This window comes from Tyto alba, unplaced genomic scaffold, assembly GCF_018691265.1.
Source record: "Tyto alba isolate M040663 unplaced genomic scaffold, T.alba_DEE_v4.0 Super-Scaffold_34, whole genome shotgun sequence".
Classification (NCBI taxonomy): Eukaryota; Metazoa; Chordata; class Aves; order Strigiformes; family Tytonidae; genus Tyto; species Tyto alba.
Window position 1 is genome coordinate 2,616,542 of NW_024881309.1, and position 20,626 is coordinate 2,637,167.

Below are 20,626 nucleotides of genomic sequence, written 5' to 3' on the forward strand. Positions count from 1 at the left end.
TGAAAGATCAGAACAGGATTTTTGTTCCTCTTCCAAGTATTTTACTAGTTTTTAGTAAGGGGGGTGGTTTTGCCCATCCAGTGTTACACTACCACTGTATACATAGTGACAGCAAGACATAGAATGACTCTCTCCAAAATTGTGCTGATAGTATCTCCTATCTATCTCATCCACCAGAATTTTATCCAGAACTCTCACATGAGCTTCATGCTAGTTTCTACTCCAACATGAAGTGTTAGGTATTGCCTTGCCTTCTGTTCCAGGAGACATCTTCTAAGTATTTGAGCCTTCCTTGGCAGCCCCAGAACTAAGGACATTTTAAAATGAAAATAAACTTCCTCACAATCACACAACTATAAAATCTTTAACTTAGAAAGCATGTAAGTTTATGACAAGAGTCATAAGAAACTACTAACGCTGACCAGGATTTTCACAGTTACACAAACAGAAACATTTAACAGAAGGACAAAGAGAAGTCCAAGGTAAGGCAATAAACAGCAACAGGACAGAGAAGAGCTACTATTGTTTTGCTGCAGAGGGCCTCTGTGAAAAAGAGCCACTTTCATCACCCTTCAAAGTGCTGATATTCACTGTTTTCAGACAAGCCCACGATGAAGCAGGCTGACTCCACTTCTCACTAAGTGACAACGCAGTATTCACCATGCTTTGCCCAAACTGAGCGCTGGTTGAGCTCTTGGCTGGTATAAAGCTAACAGACTCCCAAGGGAGGGACACAACCAGGCAGCAAGGAAGCCTTCAGCCTCTCCTCTAAGCAGCCATTTTGTCCTGCATTTCCAAATCATAGATTGCCTTCACTGTATGGAGAAAGTTACCACCCAAAACCTTTCCCAACCCAAATCTCCACCCTCAGCCTAGCACTTTCTGCACAAAGAGGTTTCTCCTCCCTCTTTGTGACAGTAATACACAGAAGTTTTCCTTTCCCTCAGGGATAACTGCGTTAGGAGATGACACACATACATGCACGCTCCCGGCGCTCAGGCTCCTGCCTCTCACCTCGAGGACAGAGGCCGCCTGCTCCTTCCCCACACCCCGGGCAGCTCTCGCCTCTGGCAGAGCCATCCCTCACCTCCGGCAGAGCCATCCCTTGCCTCTGGCAGAGCCATCCCTTGCCTCTGGCAGAGCCAGCCCTGCACAGACCCCATGGCCAGCCCCAGCCCCTCCGCCGGCGGCAGCGGCCCCCAGACACCCCGCCTGAGGGGTTTGGATTTGAACCGCACTCACCTGCCCCAGCTGCGCCGCTCTGGTACCGGTCCGGCTTGCTTTTCTTTCTGCAGGCTTGCAAGTGAGGAAAAGTGGAATAAAGTCTCTTCTTCGGCACAAACAGGCAGGCTGGAAGGGGTGAAAAGAAGAGGATGTGTGTGCACCCAACACAGGCCCCTGGCCTCTCGGCCTCTAGCAATTACAAAATCCCCTTGCAGCCTCTGGCAGGTGAAGTAAATCAGAGCAGGCTGTGCCGGTCTGAAAATTTACACTTACCTAGTCAGCCCCAGAAAGGAAAACATGAACTAACTTTCTGCTTTGCAATACCTTTTCAAATGCAGGCAAGACTTCAAGCGTTTGCTTAAAATGCACTTACCACAGAGTATTCATTTTAATAAAATTTAACCTAGAGGAGACTGAAAGCCTTTCAAATACAGACTGATCCATTTGCAGGATCACACGTGAGACATCTTGCTAATCAAATCTGAGCAGACTGAGATCTATATAAACTCCTGGAATAAACTTAAATATAGTGAATTATTATCAGGAAATGAATACCATTAAGCAGATCAAGATGAATCCATTCCTGTCACTAGTGAAAAACAAATTATTATATGCGCCTTTCTCTCTCTTTTACTTTCCCTAGAGAACTGGTCATGTCTACAGGGCACAAGTATAACAACAGCATTTACATTAATGTACTTAACTGGGGCTGGAAAATTAGTGTCTTATTTATAAATATCTTCCTCACCCCGAGGCAGGGAACTTGCTATACTTGACAATATGATTGGGCAAATACAGTTCTCTGAGCTTGGGAAGAGAAACTTCCAACATCCTTTCACACCAAACATATTTGAAGTAGCAAAAAGCAAACTGTAAACTCTGGAATAACAATACAATATTTCTAGTGAAGAGCTATACATGATGTTATGTAAAATGATTGCATTTTGAAGTGGACTGCTTTGTCAGGAGGATTGTGGGCGTCATATGTAAAAGGTTTGGGAAGTATGACTGCGTAGATGAAGCTCTGGAATAGGAATGCCTAAATGTGGGTTTGATTTCTCTTCAGGCATGTTATCTTTGTAAGCCTGGGGGAGTTCTGCAGGAAACCTCCCTGGGTTTTGTATGAAATGCAGCTACCCACCTTTGTGAGCTGTTTTAAACAGACAGGCTCCAGGGTAGCTTGCTCAAGCACTGGAAGGAAGTGAAAAACACCTTCCTCAATCAGGGCAGAAATATTAAATACATTTCAACATTGGCTGAAGTAATATTCTGTATTTAGCATTACAGCTTAAAAATCACAATGTGCATGAAGGACTTGAGAGCACTGCATGAGGAAAATCATTCCTGAAGAGCAAACTACGTAGGATCCGTCAGTGTAAGAGCTGCAGTCACTCAGACTGCATCCACAGCGACAGTTAGCTCCTGCACTGCAGCACGTTCCTTGCTGCAGTTGCCTTGTGTCAAGACTAGTCTTCTCTGTGTTGCTATTTCACCAACATCGTTGGATGCGCTGCCTGGGTTTGGTGTAAAGTATTATTAGGGAGACCTGGTGAAAGGAAAAATAGGAAACAGCCTGACAGCACATGGATTATATTAGACAAAGAGCAGCTATCTGACAAATAGTTTTGAGAGGATAAGGATCCTGTTATTATGAAAGGATACAGAGGGGTTTCCTCCAGATGTCAGGTGGGCTGTTGAAATCATGAGTGCTGTTGGGGCACTGTGTTATAAATGGTGTTGTGGCATCAAGAGATTGTCTACATCGCACAATGCCTTCTAAGCTAAAAGAATGAACCAGGGCTAATTAGCTCAAGTGGACTATTAACAGTGATATTCTCTCTGGCACTCAAGCTAGCACCCTCACATAGACAGAACTCTGCTGTGAAGGCATGCAAGCTCATTCATCACTATCTGAGGTATCTCTGGAGCCTTGAATAAAGGTCTTATTATTAAACTTCCAGTGCTTGATCTTGACTGAAAGGCCAGGCAGACAATTACAGTATTTAGTGTTGCAGTCTTCTATCAAAGTGAAACAAAGGTGATAATCGTAAGGTACTTGTGCTAAGTCAGATTCCAGTCCTCCTCTTGTATTAAATTTTACCTTAAATTCAAAAATATCATTCCTCCTTCTGATCATGTCATTTGCTATGGAAATGTTACTTCTCTGCATTAGTTTTGCCCTGTCCTTCATTAATGTCTTCCCTCTACTCTTTTTCCCCTCCCTTGCCCATTTAAAATAAACATCTTGAGAACAGATCTTATGCATTGGCAATACATTGACACAGCTTCATCTGGTTCTCAAAATCTGTTGAAGTGCTTCCTCTATAACAAGTAATATTTCTCCTTTCCTGTGAATTTGTCTTTAAAAGTACGTCACTTAAAAAGAAGATAGTTGTTTTCTTTAGCATTTTTAAAGCATATATGCAACAATCCTGCTCACCTCAGTAAAATAAAAATGCATAATTGCCAGCCTTAAAGCCATAATTTGCATTAATATTGTGAAGTAGACCTCTTACGCATGCAGTGCCATAATGGTAGCCTCAGCAGTTGTGTCTCCTTCTAGGTGGGCAGGGAAAAATATTGCTGAGGACAAGCATCATTGCTGACCAGCCCCAAACAGAACTTCTCTGATTAGATTTGGGAACTGGCAAGGAATTGACTTTATCTATGAACTCCATTTCCTGGATAATGTTATTAATTTATTCATTAAAATGTTATCAAATTATTGAAAAGATATCTTCATCCTGAGTGTTAGATAACAGCAGCTCTGCTTCTCATCTCAACAGTACATTCACTTTAACAGGACTCTTAACTAGCAATATTGTTTAGCGATTTTATTACCACCATTATTCAATTCAGCCAAGCTTTTTTTTTTTTTTTTTCCCTTCTTTGCACTCTGTTTACACTTATTAATGAGGTTTTAATCTTCCCTGACATGTTTATTCAGGTTATTTGTTTTACAAAAGGAAAGGGCCTTAAGTATAACTGAGGAAATCAATGCTTTTTTCAACCTGGGTCCAAATCTCTTTCTAATTCTCCTTTTCAAATATTCCTCAGTCTAGGGGGGGGGGGGGAAATGCACACGGGGTTTTAGAGAATGTATGCAAGAAGTTTAGAGTTTTTTAGATTAATCCAAGTAAAACTCAAATTCTTATGGAAGAGCTGTGAATTCTACAAATCCCCCTAAGAATAATTGATTGCAAAATTAACTTGAGCCTTCAGAGATTCACAAATAAACTTAAAAAGCAATTTTAAATAAAAATGCATTAAGCAGCATGGCAAACCTTAAGCTGGCATTGGTCACAGCCAATTAGCATTCCCTTAAAATCAGGTAATGTTTGTTTTTTTCCATTATATTCCCACACTGTTTGCATTACTTGTTTAGGTTTGGTTTTAAAGGGATCAGCACATTGGGTTTATGTTGGATGGACAGCCTGAAAAATCCAACTGCAAGAGCAACAAGTGTTAGTGGCTGGATTTTATGTGAAATAACATAGTATCAGTTGCGGATTAGCTCTCAAAAATTTAGCTCTTTGGCTGAAGTTTCTCATAGAGGAAAAAAATTCTACATCCATGTAGAGCCATCAGAACACTGAAAATGGGGCAGACGTACCTAAGCCTTGAGCTACTCATGTTTCAAGTGAATTCTATCTGTACAGAGTATAACAGAAAAAAGGCTGAAAAAGTCGATTGTCTGGAGGACTGTCCACAGTATTTCCTGAGCCAGCTCCCCTAGGATGAGTTCTTGCTTCTGTCCTTATTCTGCAAGCACTTTCCACACCACTGAAACAGAGAAGGACCCTGCAAATTCCTTCCGTCGGGGCTGAGAAAATACTGCGATGTGGTTAACTACATTCAACTCAAACATCCAAAGACAATGCCAATTACCCTGCTACCTGAATTAAAAAGCCTCAGAGCATTACTGAAACAATTTGAAGGCTGGAAGGGCCATCATTATTGCCTTTCACTAGCATTATAAGGTCAAATGCACTCACCATGTTACATTCCTTGCTCCAGAACTGTTGTAGTACCTTTGCAAGAAAAGGGTGCTGAAAGTTAAGAATTAAAGTACCTCACGCTGACATCTATGAAGGATTTCTGTCCTGTAATACTTGTCAAGCTGAATATATACATTACTACCTTATGTGTAAGATAGCTAATAAGATGTTTCCCATTTAATTTTCTGAGCAGCAGAAGTATTTAAAGAACATTAATGTAGTCAGACTTAATTTACTCTTTTTTTTTTCCCCATGACTTGCAATCATTTTTCACCATCCTCATGCTAGTTAGCTATTATTTTGTAAATGAATTACTTCATTTAATTTAGTTTCAGATTTAATTGTTCCTTATTGGAAATGTCAGCTTTCACAGTTCATTAATAAGGGCACTGGTGGAAAGAAAGCAAAGAAGGAAGTGGGGATAGGAAGAAATAAACTTATCTTGCAAGTAATGAAGAGCTTTAGTTAATGTTATGTCCACATATTTGTTTTAAGTCCCTCTTGAACCTTAGTCTCTGGATTAACATTACCGGGGATATTTGCTGGAATTCATCAGGCTGGCTTCTCTGACAGATGCTGCTTGCTGACAAAGATATACAACATAATCCTTGAACTGTTAAGGCTCTCCTCCCAAGTTAGTTGGCAGAAAAACTCCGAGGTGGCAATCAGCCATGCTCCTGCGACAGTGGTTTAAATATTCAGATGTAAAAAATGGTTCTTCCAAAGTGGGCCAAACGCTGTTCTGAAAATCTGCCTGAGCGTACGAAACTGGGATTTCCTGGGCGAAATAAATTTTGGAATACCTTTGAACAATTCTTGGAATAACTGTAGCCCTGGCCAAGGAACAGAACCCCACTGCATAAGACAATCCAAAGAATATCTACGGGAGAGCTGGTTCCCTGGACCAGTGGCTACATACTACTGGATGGTAACCACCTTCTTTAAGCAATAAATACGACCTTTAATCACTACTGTACCTCAGGTACTCTTACAAAAGTACAAACACTACTCCCTGTTTTTCCAGATGTAACAATAATCCATCAACCCAAGCCATTAAATATTACTGTGCTGAATGAATTCCTGTCAGCAGTCCAACATTATCTTTTGGGGGGATTTTTAATATATTTATTCAATGTGCATGTGAAAATAAAGAATGAAAACATATTTCTTTCTTTGCCAAGGAGAATGAAATGATTAATTGCTTTAGCAGTTTTGACTTTTTACTGGTGACATTAGAGTGTTTTCTGAGTTTTTGCAGGGCCAAAGTGGTGGGATTTTTTAAAGCAGTGGAACTCTTGCAGTAACGATGAACAAAGACGTAATAATTTCATATCCATCCACTAATTGGAATATATTAAAAGTTTAAGTTTGATCAAAATTTGTCACTCCCAACCACCAGTTAATAAAGTAGCTTACTGGCAGAGAAAAAAACAAAACAAAACAATAATAATCTATGAAATCTTTATGACATAATCAAGACTAGAAGTTAAAACTGATATATAAATCCAGCAATGAAACACTGCAGTAATATATTACTAAGAGAATATATCTTGCAATCCATCCTGTATTTTGGATACTTTCTCTGTAAAATGCTTTCTAAGCTCATTTAGATCAATTAGCATTTCTGAAACACTTTCTATGAAATGGCTTTGACTTTTTGTTATTGGTCTGCCTTATGTTGCTTGCACATGTTTAAATGAAAAGTTCCCCACAGCTTTTTGGGAAAGAGAAAGAAAAAAAAAAAAAAAAAGCAATTCTAGTTTTTTAAGCAAATAGTGCATAGAGAATTGCATAAGAAAAAAAAAAATAGAAATAAGCTTTTGTATATTTATGCAGAGCCTCCAAAAGCACAATAGCTGAAAGAAAACAGAGCTTCTGTATGGGGAATTTATTACACATCAAGAGGCAAAACTGGTTCTATTTACCATGTATGGAAAGAAAAGAAAAAACATGCTGTGTTGCAAAGTTGAAGATATGAAGAGCTTGACTGAAATAATGGAAAAAATCACTAACCATGAGGTGTGTTGGACCAGGCCCTAAGAGCAAGAGCTGAACAGTTCCATCCATCCCTGCTTCTGCCACAGCTTTACCCTCCAGTTCAACAAAACACCAGGCATACCCTCTGCATTCAAAAAATCACTTATGCACATGCTTCACTTTAGGCAGATGAGAAATCTCTTTTAAGGGAAAAGATTTTATGTTTGAGGACACGGCTGAGTTGGACCACTAGATTTGATCTTGGTAATGGGACCCGACTTCCAGAGATGCAAACCACTAACTGCTTTGATTTACTCTGAATAGAAAAAAAAACCCAAGAAACAGAATAGACCTAGGAGGTTATTACCTCAGTTTCCCCACGTATACAGCAGTGGACTAATTTTACATAATAGGGGTATCGACAAGTTTAAACTAGTGTTTCAAAACCACATTCAGATTTCAAGAAAACTACAATATAAATGTAAAATATTTCTATAATAAACACTCAACTGTACAAACTACAATAATCTTCATTTTTTCTTTCCCAAACAGCAAAAGCAAATATAATACACATACTTATCAAGGTGAAATTACCTCAACTTGGAGAGACTATGAATGAAAAATTCTAACATGATATTTCTTGGATGAAAGCTCCCATGCAAGTGTAAATTATTATCATTAAAATAATGAATTCTTTGCCCGGTTTAAGCTTTGCAGCTCACTCTTGAATTGAAAAGTGCTCTCTGCTCAATGAAACTCGGGGGTGTAATGTAAATTTTCCACAGCATTTGGTTTTCAACTAAATTCTATAGACACGTGACCAGGAGACAAAACCCCATTAAGAAAGGCTTGCGAGTAAGCATCCAAAGTAGTTGTCTTCAGTTATAATCCCTGGATAATGCAGAGATTGGTCATTATTACTGAGTGTTTTAAATACTAGCTCATCAGTTCAAATCTGAGGCAGAAAGTGAAAAAGAAGAGAGCTCTTCGATGTCCTATATCAGATAACGTTAGTTTCAGGCAATTTCCCGGTTGACATACTGATATATAAAAAAAACACAGAACACCTCACCAATTGAGGCAACTCTTGTCATTCCCAGCAAAGGAACCCAGAATTAAAGCAAGCACTGAGCCAGAACTGACCTCTCAACACCAAAACTTCTCCCCCAGATGTCCCAGTTGAGAGGCGTTGACCACCTCTGCATTCACCCGCACACTTGACCCTTGCCAGTATCATAAATGCTGAAGAAATAGGTAAGAGAACAACGTAAATTCATTTTCACAGGCTGCCTCTATCAAGAGCAGAATGAAGAGTTTTTAACCTGACTTTCCAATAGAAAGAACTGTCCAAGATACAAGTTGCTTCTGGCTAATGCAAAGCCTTCATCCTAAGTGTTATGTTTCAAGATTATATTCTAAAACAGAAGAAAGGACAAATCAACATACTGCAAACTACTTTGTGTCATAGAAGATTCTGAAGTATCTTCCTTGGCCATTTTGTTTTGGGGAGAACTAAAATTTCAAACTCTCGGGATGAAAAGTCCTTCTATTTTCCAGCTCTATTTCTAGATTTTCAGTTCACTCTTTAATGGTTGCACAGCACAAAGTACCCTGTACCTTGTCTTTGGAACTTGTGCAGGTAATGAACTCTTACTGATCCGAGTTAGATTTGGGAATATTATATTTGATATAAGGTCTACACTATCTTAAGCTGCACATACAGTGTTCAAAATTAGGGGCCACCTTTGACTGTCTCTAAATGAGCTTTTAGAATTATTATTCATGAAAAAGAGGTTCTAGGACTAGTTTATCAATGATAAACAGATTTTTATTAGCATAGTGGCAGCATCACTAGTAGGCCATCTAGAAAAGTTATTAGATGGGAGTGTAACCTACAGTTCTAAGCAATGCTTTCACTGATTTGGTCTCTTAATTACAGCAATCAATTGACATTAATATGGCAATTCTGTGACCTACTTTGTAAAGGGGTCAGAAAAAATGATTAAATGGTCTCTTCTAGTCTTCAAACATATAAATAACAATTTATTAAGGTAGCTACTAAGCACGTATGAGCTAGATTGAGTGTAGAAGCCAAGCAGTCTGAATCAAGTTAACAAGGACCTGACGTTCAGTCTTCCACTGCCACAGAAGTGCCCAGCTCAACAGGCTCTTCAAGGGGTGGAAACTGGTCAAGCCTCTGTGTGTTTGCCTCTGCCCTCCTACACCTTCCAGCTTTACAAGAAGCTTGAAAATTTGCTTTGTCCTCATTTGCAAACTTCTAGCAATCTCAGAAACATTCCTATGAGGGAAAAATTCCCTGTTCACTTTTGTATTAATCATTTAAAACCTATTTATAAATGAAATCTAAATTAAAATTTTATTATGATGATTTGGGAGAGTTCTTTTGGCATTTAGAACAACTTCTTCGTATCTCTTGCATATCATGTTTACAAAGTTAATTCATTTATAAAATGCTGTTTAATGAGGGACTCTTCTACTCTTCTGTCAGTCATTTATCTCTCTTGGTACCTTCTATGCCATCAATCTTGCCCTATGTGCAATGTAATGCTTTCATGTGTGGTAGTGAGTGGTGCAAAACTTGCCTAAGAAATGTTCCCTTGTTTACTGTTTATGGAGGATTGTATCTCTATTCACTAATGTTCTCTAACTGCTATAATTTGATTGCTTTGTGTGCTGAAAACGATAAAAAAGTTAATTAAAAATAAACAAAGAAAAGCAAAAGAAGTTAGACTCCTGTACCATCAACACAGAATGGTAAACTGAAAGCTTCAATGTAACAGAAGCAGCTAAAGGTATTTTAGATGCTGTTTTGATGCTACAAAAGCATCTCCCACGACAAAAGGTGCAGTGTACTTAACTCAAGTACCTAAATATTTTTGTTGACTAAAGGAGGTAAAGGAGAGATGTAACTATTCAAAAGATTATGATCATTATTTCCAGTGTTTGTCTGGAGCAGCACTTGTAGTAATTGCAGGCGATAATGTGCTAGACTGGCAGTAGCCATCTCCCTGCCTCCAGTAAACTGTTGTACTTTTGACAAAGCTATTGCTAACTGAGGACTTTCTGTTTCTACCATAACGCAGCTGGAAGATGCCGATGGGCACATTCTTCTGAACACCTGCAAGTTTTCTGCCCTATCATTTCACCAGGCAGGCTTGCTAACTTTTCATCGTTTGTCTGAGATTTCCCAGACACAGTGGATGTCATTCCGCTCTGTCCAGCTCTAGCACATGCACAGCTTGTTCCTCCACTTGGGATTAAAATACACAAAGCTCACCTCACATCCAGGAAAAAAATGTACTGCATACATACCCTGTTTTCCCCCAAATTCCCTAAGCCTTGGAGAAATGCTGTGCCAGGCAATCCTCCTGAGAATTCTGAGCTGAACAGGATGGACTCTGCAGCATGCTGGAGAAAACCTGGGGACAGAACAAGAAGGACAATGTCAGCTAGGTCCTCTTGGAAGCAAGAAGAGTTGCAGAGTTACATGGTTCTTCCACCTCCCCCCTGCCCCAACATGACTCTAACAAGAAACCCGGCTCTTGGCAGGAAAGATATGTTTGGAGCCTTCCTGCTTGCCACGCGCTGCTTTCCCAGCCACCCGACTTGGTTGCACTTATTTGTGCAGCAGCAGCTTTTCTGCCATTTGAAAAAAAAAAAAAAAAAAAATCCCGATTCAATGTTCCTGTATTCTGGAAACTGAGTAAGAGAATATCCCTTGGCACCCAAAAAATGGCAGGCAAAACTAATATGAAAGCCAAGTAAAGAAACAGGACAGGTGAAAGTCATTCCAGGAAGTCTAAAATGTGTTTTTCAATGATTAGAGGGGAAAAAAAAAAAAAAAAGTGATTGCTAGCCTGCAGATGTTCCTGAGCAATTCAGAAATAGGAAGAGCAAGTCTTTTGTGGGTACTATTTAAACTGCAGTATCTGGCATTGAGCGAGTTAGGTGCTTCCATCCACAATCACAGTTATTCTGCTTTCTATATGTTGACCAGATGGTCAGTTTTTGTGTGGCAGCAGTGTGTGTGTGTGTGTGTGTTAGGGGGTGGGGGTAAGGGGGCAGGATTGTAATTACAAGAATGTGTGAAACTCCACCACTACCACTGCAATAAAATGATTGGAGGAACATCAAATTTAGATTCTATGCACATATATTTCATATGCATACAACATCATAACTGCCTGGAAGGAAAAGTCAGTTATTTTCTTTTTCTAAATCCTTTTTCCTTATCGGCTATAAAAATGTTACAATAGAAAAAAAAAAAAATAATAATCTCAGGGGTGAACTGAATTCCCAGAAGGTGCCTGTCAAGGAGAAAAATAATTGTTAGCCAGAGCTGATTAAACAGCAATATTTTCACAAAGACTGAAATGATGGCTGAGAAATCATCCAGGAGATGTTAACCCCAGTATTCTTAACTTGTCATGAATGGCTAATTTGCTTAGAAATACATTCTAAAGAAGTTGATGCCGCATCTTCCCCCCAGCCATACTAATTGTTTATTAGCATACAACAGAACCAATGACCTTTCAAATCACATGCTTATTGTCCCTCATAGGCAGAAGAAATGAGCCTTGGCACAGCAAATGTTGCTTGGTTCCTCTTTATTTTTAGGAAAGCAACCTTTTAAGCAATGAACTCTTCATCAATAGGTACTGCACAGTCTATATTTAATAATCATGGAGCTAAGAAGAAATGTGTAGAAATTTGCTACTTCATCTAGGATTCAGAATTTAACAAACAGAATTATGGCTGTTTTAAGTGTTAAGTAATAGTTGCACAAATGGAAGTACTTCAGGGACTTTAAAGCTCATAAAATAAGTTTTGAGGTGTTTCATATCAAGCACCAGAACCACACATCTCTGTGTAAGCTTTTAGAAGGTTGTGTAGAAATTGAACACAGTTTTTTCAGCGTATGACATTACTTCTCCACTCAGCATTGTAACTGATTGAGTAGCTTGACTCTCATTTCCAGAAGCCATTTAAAAGTCTAGGACACTTATCTTCATTGCCTTCCAATAGGGATTAGGTTCTTAAATCTCAGAGCCACAGAACAGTTGTGGTTTGGAAGTGACCTCTGGAAATCGGCCAGTCCAAACCCCTGCTCGAAGCAGGATAAGCTAGAGCAGGCTGCCCGTGACCATGTCCAGTGAGGTTTTGAGTATCTCTGAGGATGAAGACTCCACAGCCTCTCTGGGAAATATGTTCCAAGGTTTGGCCACTCTCACAATAAAATTTTTTCTTAGTTTAAATGGAATTTCCTATATTTCAATTTTTTCCCAGTACCTCTTGTCCTGTGACTGGATACCCCTCAGAAGAGGCTGACTCCATCATTTTCACTCCCTCTCATCGGGTCACATGCTGATAAGAGCCCTCTAAGCTTTTTCTTCTCAAGGCTAAAGGGTCCCAGCTGCCTTCAGAGGGCTAGCCCTCATTACTTCCCAAAGCAGAAGACACCAAAATCCAAAACCAGATTTTTGAAAGAAGTTTAGCTGGCCAAGGGCATCATACATCGTGGGAACAGAGAAACCCACAAAAAAATTAATTCCATCTAAATTTTCCTAGAAATACTCTGAAGTTCATTGGATGCACACTAATGATGGACAAGCTTTTGGGTGAACCAACATCATGCAGGATTTAATTTTTATACTAGTTTGAAGTTTGTGCCCCTTTGTTACCAAACCATTCATTTTGCTCCACCAAATCAAGCTGAATAAACATGGTACACCAGCACAAGAGAAGCAGCATATTTAAAACATGTGAAAATGTCTCCTTTGCTCAACTTTCAGTTACTTCTTCACAGCACCAGCAGAACTCCTACAGCATCAGCCCCTACCGGTAGGGTCCATCTACATATCCATCTGCACACATACACACTCCTTTCCTCCTCTCTGTCTTTTTTTTAAATAAGCCTTCACAATATATGATGTTCTTAAAGCTCTAAGCTCCTCCTTACTAAGTCCTGAAGAGTATTAAGGCCAGTCTGGCAGTGCGTTCATCACCATTCTGGGGCAAACAGTATTAGCAAATTCTGATAACTGGATAGCAGGATACATAACACACACACACACACACGTACCCCGTTAACGAATATTAATGCAATGGTCTGAAATACCTAGCAGCCTTGGGACAAAGGAACATGAAAATGGAAGTACTTCAATTAATCTACATGGTACTCAAATCTAAAAGAACCAACTTGTAAGACCAAAAGGGTCCAGAATATTTTTCAAAGGACCAGGTGAGATGCTTTGTATCCTAAAAAAACCAACCAACCAACCAAACAAACAAAAAAAAAAATCTAGGCTCCAATCTGCATGTTTGGGTTACCAAACATCTCTGGAAAGTTGTTCAAAAGTACAGCCCTCCAAAAGACCCTGTATCTCTTGCACTGGCCAGAACCAGGACAGGACCAAACCTTACACAGAAATTATTTAATGCATCTATCAGCTAAGTGAACATAATGAAAATGATGATGTGACTTTATTTTGTTTATTCCATAACGAGAGTATATTGAGGCTTGGTTAAAGTTACCCACAAGAGAGACAATTTTCAAGACCTAGTAGAGACCAGGCAATCTGTTAGATGTGAGAGTCTTAGTCCATTAAGTTGCTGAGCCAAATCATGATAATGTTATTTAGTGTAAATTTCCATTTGGATGAATAGTAAAGAGCTTGATCTATAACATTTGTAATTGAATTAGCAACCTCTTTGTTTCCCTATTCTCTTTATGGCCAGGCCATGTATACATTTTGTGAGCATTCTGAATTACAGCAGTCAAGCCATTAGTTGGGAAAAGTGCCACATAATGCCCTTTTGGAAGTGGATTTTTATTCCATTTAACTTTTTTCCTTCCTAGAGAAGTGATGTTTTGCCATTCACTGCTGTTACCCAGCAGCTTCATATTTAAATCTGCTTTGTTCCACTTAAATTTGATTAGATTCCATAGATCTACTTTGCATGGCTGATATAGTTTGACCCTTAAAAGCCCGAAGCTAGGGTTTCAGGATTCATTTGTTTTCCCATTATTTTTCTGGACAGGAATAGTAATGGTAGATTAGGAAAGAAAAATATAAGAGACTAATTTAACAAGGGATTTAAACACCTGCTTAATTACATCTCTGCTGAGGGCAGCACTGATTCAAGTGCTTAATTGGGTGTTGTTATTTGAAAATATGGAAGAACTTCATGAAAAGTGGTTTGTAAAAGTACCTGAATGTATAATAACATTCACCATTTAATATAATGCTCAGCATTAAAACAGGCCTACATTTTGAATCTATCTAGTGGATGCTCATGCTGAGCAAGACTCGCTGAAGAAAATGGATGACTACACAGGATCAAGGATTTTCAGCTTCTGACTGCATACAGATGTTTGTCTGGAGTCACATTTCAATTTTCAAACTTAAGCAGTAAGAAAACGGAATTCTCCTGAGGTCCCAGGAAACTGTAATCCATTTGGATCAAGGATCTGCATGTCGCTGCATCAGGATCAACAACTGCTGTGTAGCGAAGAGACCTGATGACTATGAGCTCTCATCAGTAAAATGATGACTGACATTTTACAGATGGGGAAACTGAGCTCCAGCACTAGCAGAGTTTAAGTACAAGGAACAGAATGTCAATGTTACCACACCTAAATCATCCAGCCCAAAGGACTCAAGCACTGTCCGTTGCCCCCCAGAGCAGGGATCCATCTCCTCAGTCGTTCACTACTTCGACCTCCATATAGACTGTCCAACCCCTCTGCTCTCCCGAGCATCAATGGCACATTCATAAATGAGACCTATACTCCTAAATTAGCAAATACTTGTGAAAGATTTCCCTGCACTCCAGCTAAATTTTAAGCAGCTACACCTTAGGAAACCCCCACAAACCAAATGCATACTGTTTACATGGACACATTATTATACACACACTAGTAGAGAGAAATAACTTGTCTAAAAAGTTTAAGGGCTAGTAGGAATGACATGTAGCCAAAACTGGATAGGGTGAATGATAAAAACCTGTCAGTGAATTTACCATCCTAAGACTGAAACAGAATTTACTAAAAATGTTTGGAGTTTTTTCCCTTGTGGGTATTTCCATTGAGTGGGGCTCTGGATCATATTAACTTGACCCCTCAACTTCGAGCCTCCTTCCCCCCACTTTGAGGTCTCAGTCCTTAGGGCTCCTGCCAGAATGTCTTGCTGTGAGGTAGCTGTAAGAAACAAAGCCAACACACACCTACTACACCCGAGAGAACAACTGAACAGCCAATTCCTCCAGGGCCCAATTATTTGCCACAAAATTGAAGGACAGGGATAAGTTTCCGACTTCAGACACTTCCTAGCCCACTTTATTTTTTTCTACTTCACTTCAGATAGTAAGAAATGAAGAAAAAAAAACAGTTTACCAGCAATGCAATTGAAAATCCTTTGCTGAATTTGAAGCTATTTAATATTCAGACACAAAACACTGGATATTCATGTAATCCTGATTATCCTGAATATGATGTTGCTAAAAGCTAACCTGTGTTGAGCAGAATTGTTTAAAATAACAATAATGTCTTTCCACACCACAATTATTTTTTTTTAGATTAGTAAACATTTGAGCGCCTGAAGTTAGGACTGCTGACAGAAAGTGATTTAAAAGGAGCCTGAGTTTGGGGTTTATTTGGGGGGTGTGTAGTGTGTGTGTGTGTGACTTCAGAACTGTTTCAAATACTAAAAATGGCTGGACTTGATCTTCAGAAAATACTGAACTCCAGGACCAGCTTTTTATTAACCTCCCCAGCTGGAAACTCCATTAACACATATGAAATACTTCTTACAAATCAGTAGAAAATAAACTTGTATCTTAAGCATCTTTGGACACATCAGTTGCTGTAGTTTGTTTATATGCTGACTAATAACTGAAGTGACTTCCAACATTTGTCCTGGCATGTGTTCAATTTATTTACTGCTTTATATTAAAAAAGAAATCCAGACAGGACGGACTGGCATGACCTCAAAGGAAAAAGCTGATTTGCATTCTGTGACAGAATAAAATCAAACTGTAAAGAATCTTAGTTGCTCTAACTTAGCAACTCATACAGCAGTAGAAGAAAAGAAAAAAGGTAACCCTTGATAAGCATAATCTAAGATACATTTGGAAAAAAGCTCCTTGAAACACAAACTTGAGAAATAATACTAATAATACTAAAAAAAAAAAAAATAGCTGACAGCTACATTAGACACATTAAAAGGAAAAACGATTGAGCAAATCAGTAGCAAACTGAGGAGTCTTTTGCCTGCCGCTATGGAAGGGTAACAGTGGGCTGGAGCAATGGGTGTCCGTGGAGTGCCGAGGTCACGGGAAGAGCAGAAAGCTGTCCAGAAGATAAGCAGGACAAGTCAGAGCAGGAGGAGCAGGATGGGAGACGTTTCTCTAATAAATCACATATGGATGAAGCTCTGTGTTTGTGCCTACAAGACCACCATGACTCTGTTGAGCCTTTCCCACTGTTCACCGTTTTCCCCTCCAGACACGCTATCTGACTTCGGGCAGTCCACTTAGTCTCTCCATGCTGCACTCTTTACATTTTAATCAAAACAGACATGAAAGAGTATTGCAAAACTGAGCAAAAAGTGGCACTGCTATCTTCAAAGAAGAGGTGCCACATATTTGCAATTTAATCAACAGGCATATGTTTGACTAAATTAAATTCAAAGACACACATGCCAAAGTTAACGAAATAGCCAAGGAATTTGTAATATGAATTAAAATTATCAGAACTAATCAGCATTGATTTTTAATTTCCTTGTTAAATTTATTATTTTTAGGTGTTAAAAGGCAGGAAGAATGGGGCTGGTTTCTATCAGAAGAGCGGAAGGAAAAGAAGAATTCTCTAGCTAATGTCACTTTTATTTGGAGAAAAAAAAAAAAAAGGAAATATCCAAGATCTCAAGATTTACTGTTATCAGTGAGAATTAGAACCAATAAAAACAACAACTTAACCAAGTAACTGGAGTGCTTGCTGCCAAAGCTTCATAAAAGCAGTAAAAGGAATAAATAAAACGAAAACAAACACCATACATCTTGCTGTATATGTAAAGACGAGATTAAATCACGCTGTGGAAACAGTTAACCCACAGAAGTGCATTGTAACAAAGCTGGACTTCAGAAAAAAATTGGAAGTTATATTGAGTGAAGAAATCCTCAAGCTTGCCAGCAGTGCCTTGTGCGAAAAGCCGGCCACTACCATAATTACAGGTTTAATATCTTGCCACACCACTTTAGCAACTTTATTTCTAATCAGTTTGTGGTGAAACGCATCAGCAGAGGGCTTGCCCTGTCTCATTAAATAAATGACCTAACATGTCAACAAGCAAATTATTTCACAATGGAAAACACTGTAAGGAAGGATTTATGTGTCGTGGTGCGAAGTCCTGCCCTTATGAGCTGCACAGAAGAGCTGAAACAAGGAATTTTCAAAGCAGAGGAACGGGCGTTAAGTTGTAGGACACTTTACCCCAGTTTCCAGAGTATGTGACAACGTGAGTGATGGCCAGGAAAGGAGAGGGGGACTGCATCCTGCACACCTCCGAATGAGGTGCCAGCTGCAGCTGAGATGAGCAAGAGCAATTCTTGGGCAACAAGAATAGCACAGCTATAAACATGCCCACTTAAAAATAAATCAATCAATCAATCCTTCCCACACATACCGAAGCAGTGCTTTTTCAGTTGGTTATGCCACACTGCAGTGCCTATCTCTCATCCACTACAATTAGTGATAATTGAACCAAAGCAGAGCCCTCCCTTTGGCCTCTTCCAAATATTCCCCGTCAGGACAGGTTCCCTGGCTCTGCTCTATCATGTTATAAGCAGCTCAATGAGCTTATTCAGCCCAGAATCAAGGCCAGGCCACACACACAGATGGAGCTTAATATATGGACACGTGAATGTAGTCAGGTGAATGTTTGATTTTGCATAATCACATTGGAAGAACACATGAAAAATGGGCCAATGGAATCAGCAACCAGCTCTTACAAAGAAAATAAGGGATGTTCATAACTATATATTCAGGGCAGCTATAGATACGGTTGGGAAGAGAAGAGGCAGTAAGGTTAAAAAGAATTGTTCATCCAATGTTAGATCTTCACTCTATATACGTGTTACCTTAATTAAACAGTACAACTCCGGGTCCGCTCCTGCAAATGCCAAGCATGCTAAACCAAAGATTTGCACATAGTGAAGCAAAAGTTGCTGGGAAGAAAAAATAAAATAGTTCTCAAATGAGGTTGCCAGATTCCCAGCCGTACATATAAATGCAGTGAACAGGTCTCAAGGGAAATTCAGGGAGAACACTGGTATTTACTTGGAAAATTTGAATACATATATTCCCTCCTTCCCTCCCTGTTCCCTTTTTCTTTCACACATTCACGCAAACCCAATATAAGAACATTTTGGTGTTCATATTCAGTTAGAAATTTCACACTTGTTTCAACAACAAATGAAGTTTTCTCCTGAAATTCCAGCACATTCCATGGAATGAATCTCTCCAGTATGACCAAGAGCAATTATGGTAGTACTGACTGCTCTTTAATACAGGACATATGCAAAATACACATCTTAACAGCAGACCCTCTTCCAAAAACCTTGCATAAATCATTAATACACTTTCCTTAATAGTCTATTTGTTCAATAGTCCAAGAAAATATATGTTCCTTAGCATATTTTTTTCTGAGGGAAATTGCCCTAAGGCTTTCTCATTTATTTTCTATGTAACAGATTTTTATTATGATCTACTGAGGTTACGGCAGCTTTTCAGTTTGTAATTTATATACAAAAATGTATATTGTCTCATTGCATTTTGATGATAGAAGGAAGAGAGGACCGAAAGACAAATATGATTGTTCAAGTACAAAGCAGCTGTTTTCTCCTAGTGTGATACCTACTGACGTGAAAAGGGCACCGTGGATTTCGCTCTCAGTTATGTTTGAGCTCTTTCACGCTCCTGTGCAAGGAAAGAAGGTCACAGCAGCTGAAATACTGTACTTGAGTACCTGGAATACTCAACACAGACCAGGGGCCCTGTATCCTACCTTTCCTCCGATGCACCGAAAGGCATTGGCAGAGTTATCTGATCTCTGTGCCTTCAGTTCTCTTGTTATTTTTTTTGTTCATTTGGGTTGTTGACACTTCTGTGTAAGGAGCAACCCCTGGTTCGTTCATGAGCGTATGCACCAGGTCACTGTGGTGGAAGCAGTGCAGCAGGGGTAAATGGGCCAATGTGACTACGGGAATGGGGCCCAATTTCCTGCTGCTTAAGTCCCTGAAAAATACGCCAAAAAAGCTATGTAATCAGCTTATGTCATGTCTGAATATGGCTTGCAGAAGATGATTTAAAGAAAAAAGCTTCAACTAGAAAAAGCAAGTTAATGCTGCAGGTGACTTTTGCCTAAAACGCTGCTGTTATGAGGACATGGGAGACAGTTTAATTTACAATGGAAATGACTGAAGAGAATATCAGCGGATTCATCTGTCACATCTATCAGACCACCAGCTGTACGCATTGCCCAAGGCTATGACGGCATTACTGGTTTGATTTGTTGTTGTTGATTGCTTGCTTCATGTTAATTCATTCTACTGTACTAGAATGTTTCAGGGGCTCATCTGTTATTATTAATATTAATAATCCAAAGCACTTTCATCCAAAGAACTCAAGGCAGTTTACAAACATTAATTAAGCTTCATAACACCCCTACGGGTAAGTAAACTTTTGAGATCTCCTGAAAAGGTCAGAGAGGGCTTGGTTTAAAGCAGCATCTTTGGTTAAATTCAAAGGACTAAGGAACAGGAGACATGAGTTCAAGTGCCACTTTTATCATAGATGCTCTTCTCAGAGAAGCAACTCGGTATCGCTGTGCCTCAGTCTTCCAAGTGAAAAGGATGGATTATAGGACAGGGTTAGCTTACAGAACCTGCCAGAAGGACAAGCTCACAAATTATCGGAAGAGATACACAGATACTGGAAACATTGGGCTCACAAACAAAAAGATCGATGGGTGCCTTCAAAGCAGTATCTGACACTTCTGCTTTAAACTGTGGGCTTGAAGTGCTCCATAAATTCCATAGGAGCCTACAGTTCCTCAGGTAGAAGAGAACATGATCCCAAGTTAATGAAAGTAGAGGTCTTCAAAACCTCGATCAAAGTCTTCCCACAGATCCTCCAAGTGTGACTAGTGCTTCCAGGAACTGAGAGAATGGCTGTTTTGTGCTGCAGATGGAGCCCCTCCCAGAAGCCTGGCTTCTTCCAGAAAAGTACATGTAAAGAAAGTTGTCTTAGCAAGAGAGAGGAACTTCTGTGGGACCTGCACCGCTCCAACCGCACTTCTCAGCGACCACTGTTATCAGTTTGCCTGGAAGAACCCCTGCCAGCTGTG

At 39.5% G+C, this 20,626-nt stretch overlaps 1 protein-coding gene across 5 annotated transcripts in view; it reads right to left on the reverse strand.

The window, feature by feature from the left end:
• Positions 1-20,626, reverse strand: part of LRRTM4 (leucine rich repeat transmembrane neuronal 4) — a 485,034-nt gene that overhangs the window by 329,471 nt on the left and 134,937 nt on the right. For all 5 annotated transcript variants that reach the window (XM_032989994.2, XM_032989993.2, XM_032989992.2 and 2 more), the window contains 2 exons: positions 10,533-10,639; positions 1,243-1,350 (listed from right to left, as the gene is read on the reverse strand). The gene's annotated coding sequence lies outside the window, so the exon portion shown is untranslated. The remainder of the gene's footprint in view (positions 1-1,242; positions 1,351-10,532; positions 10,640-20,626) is intronic.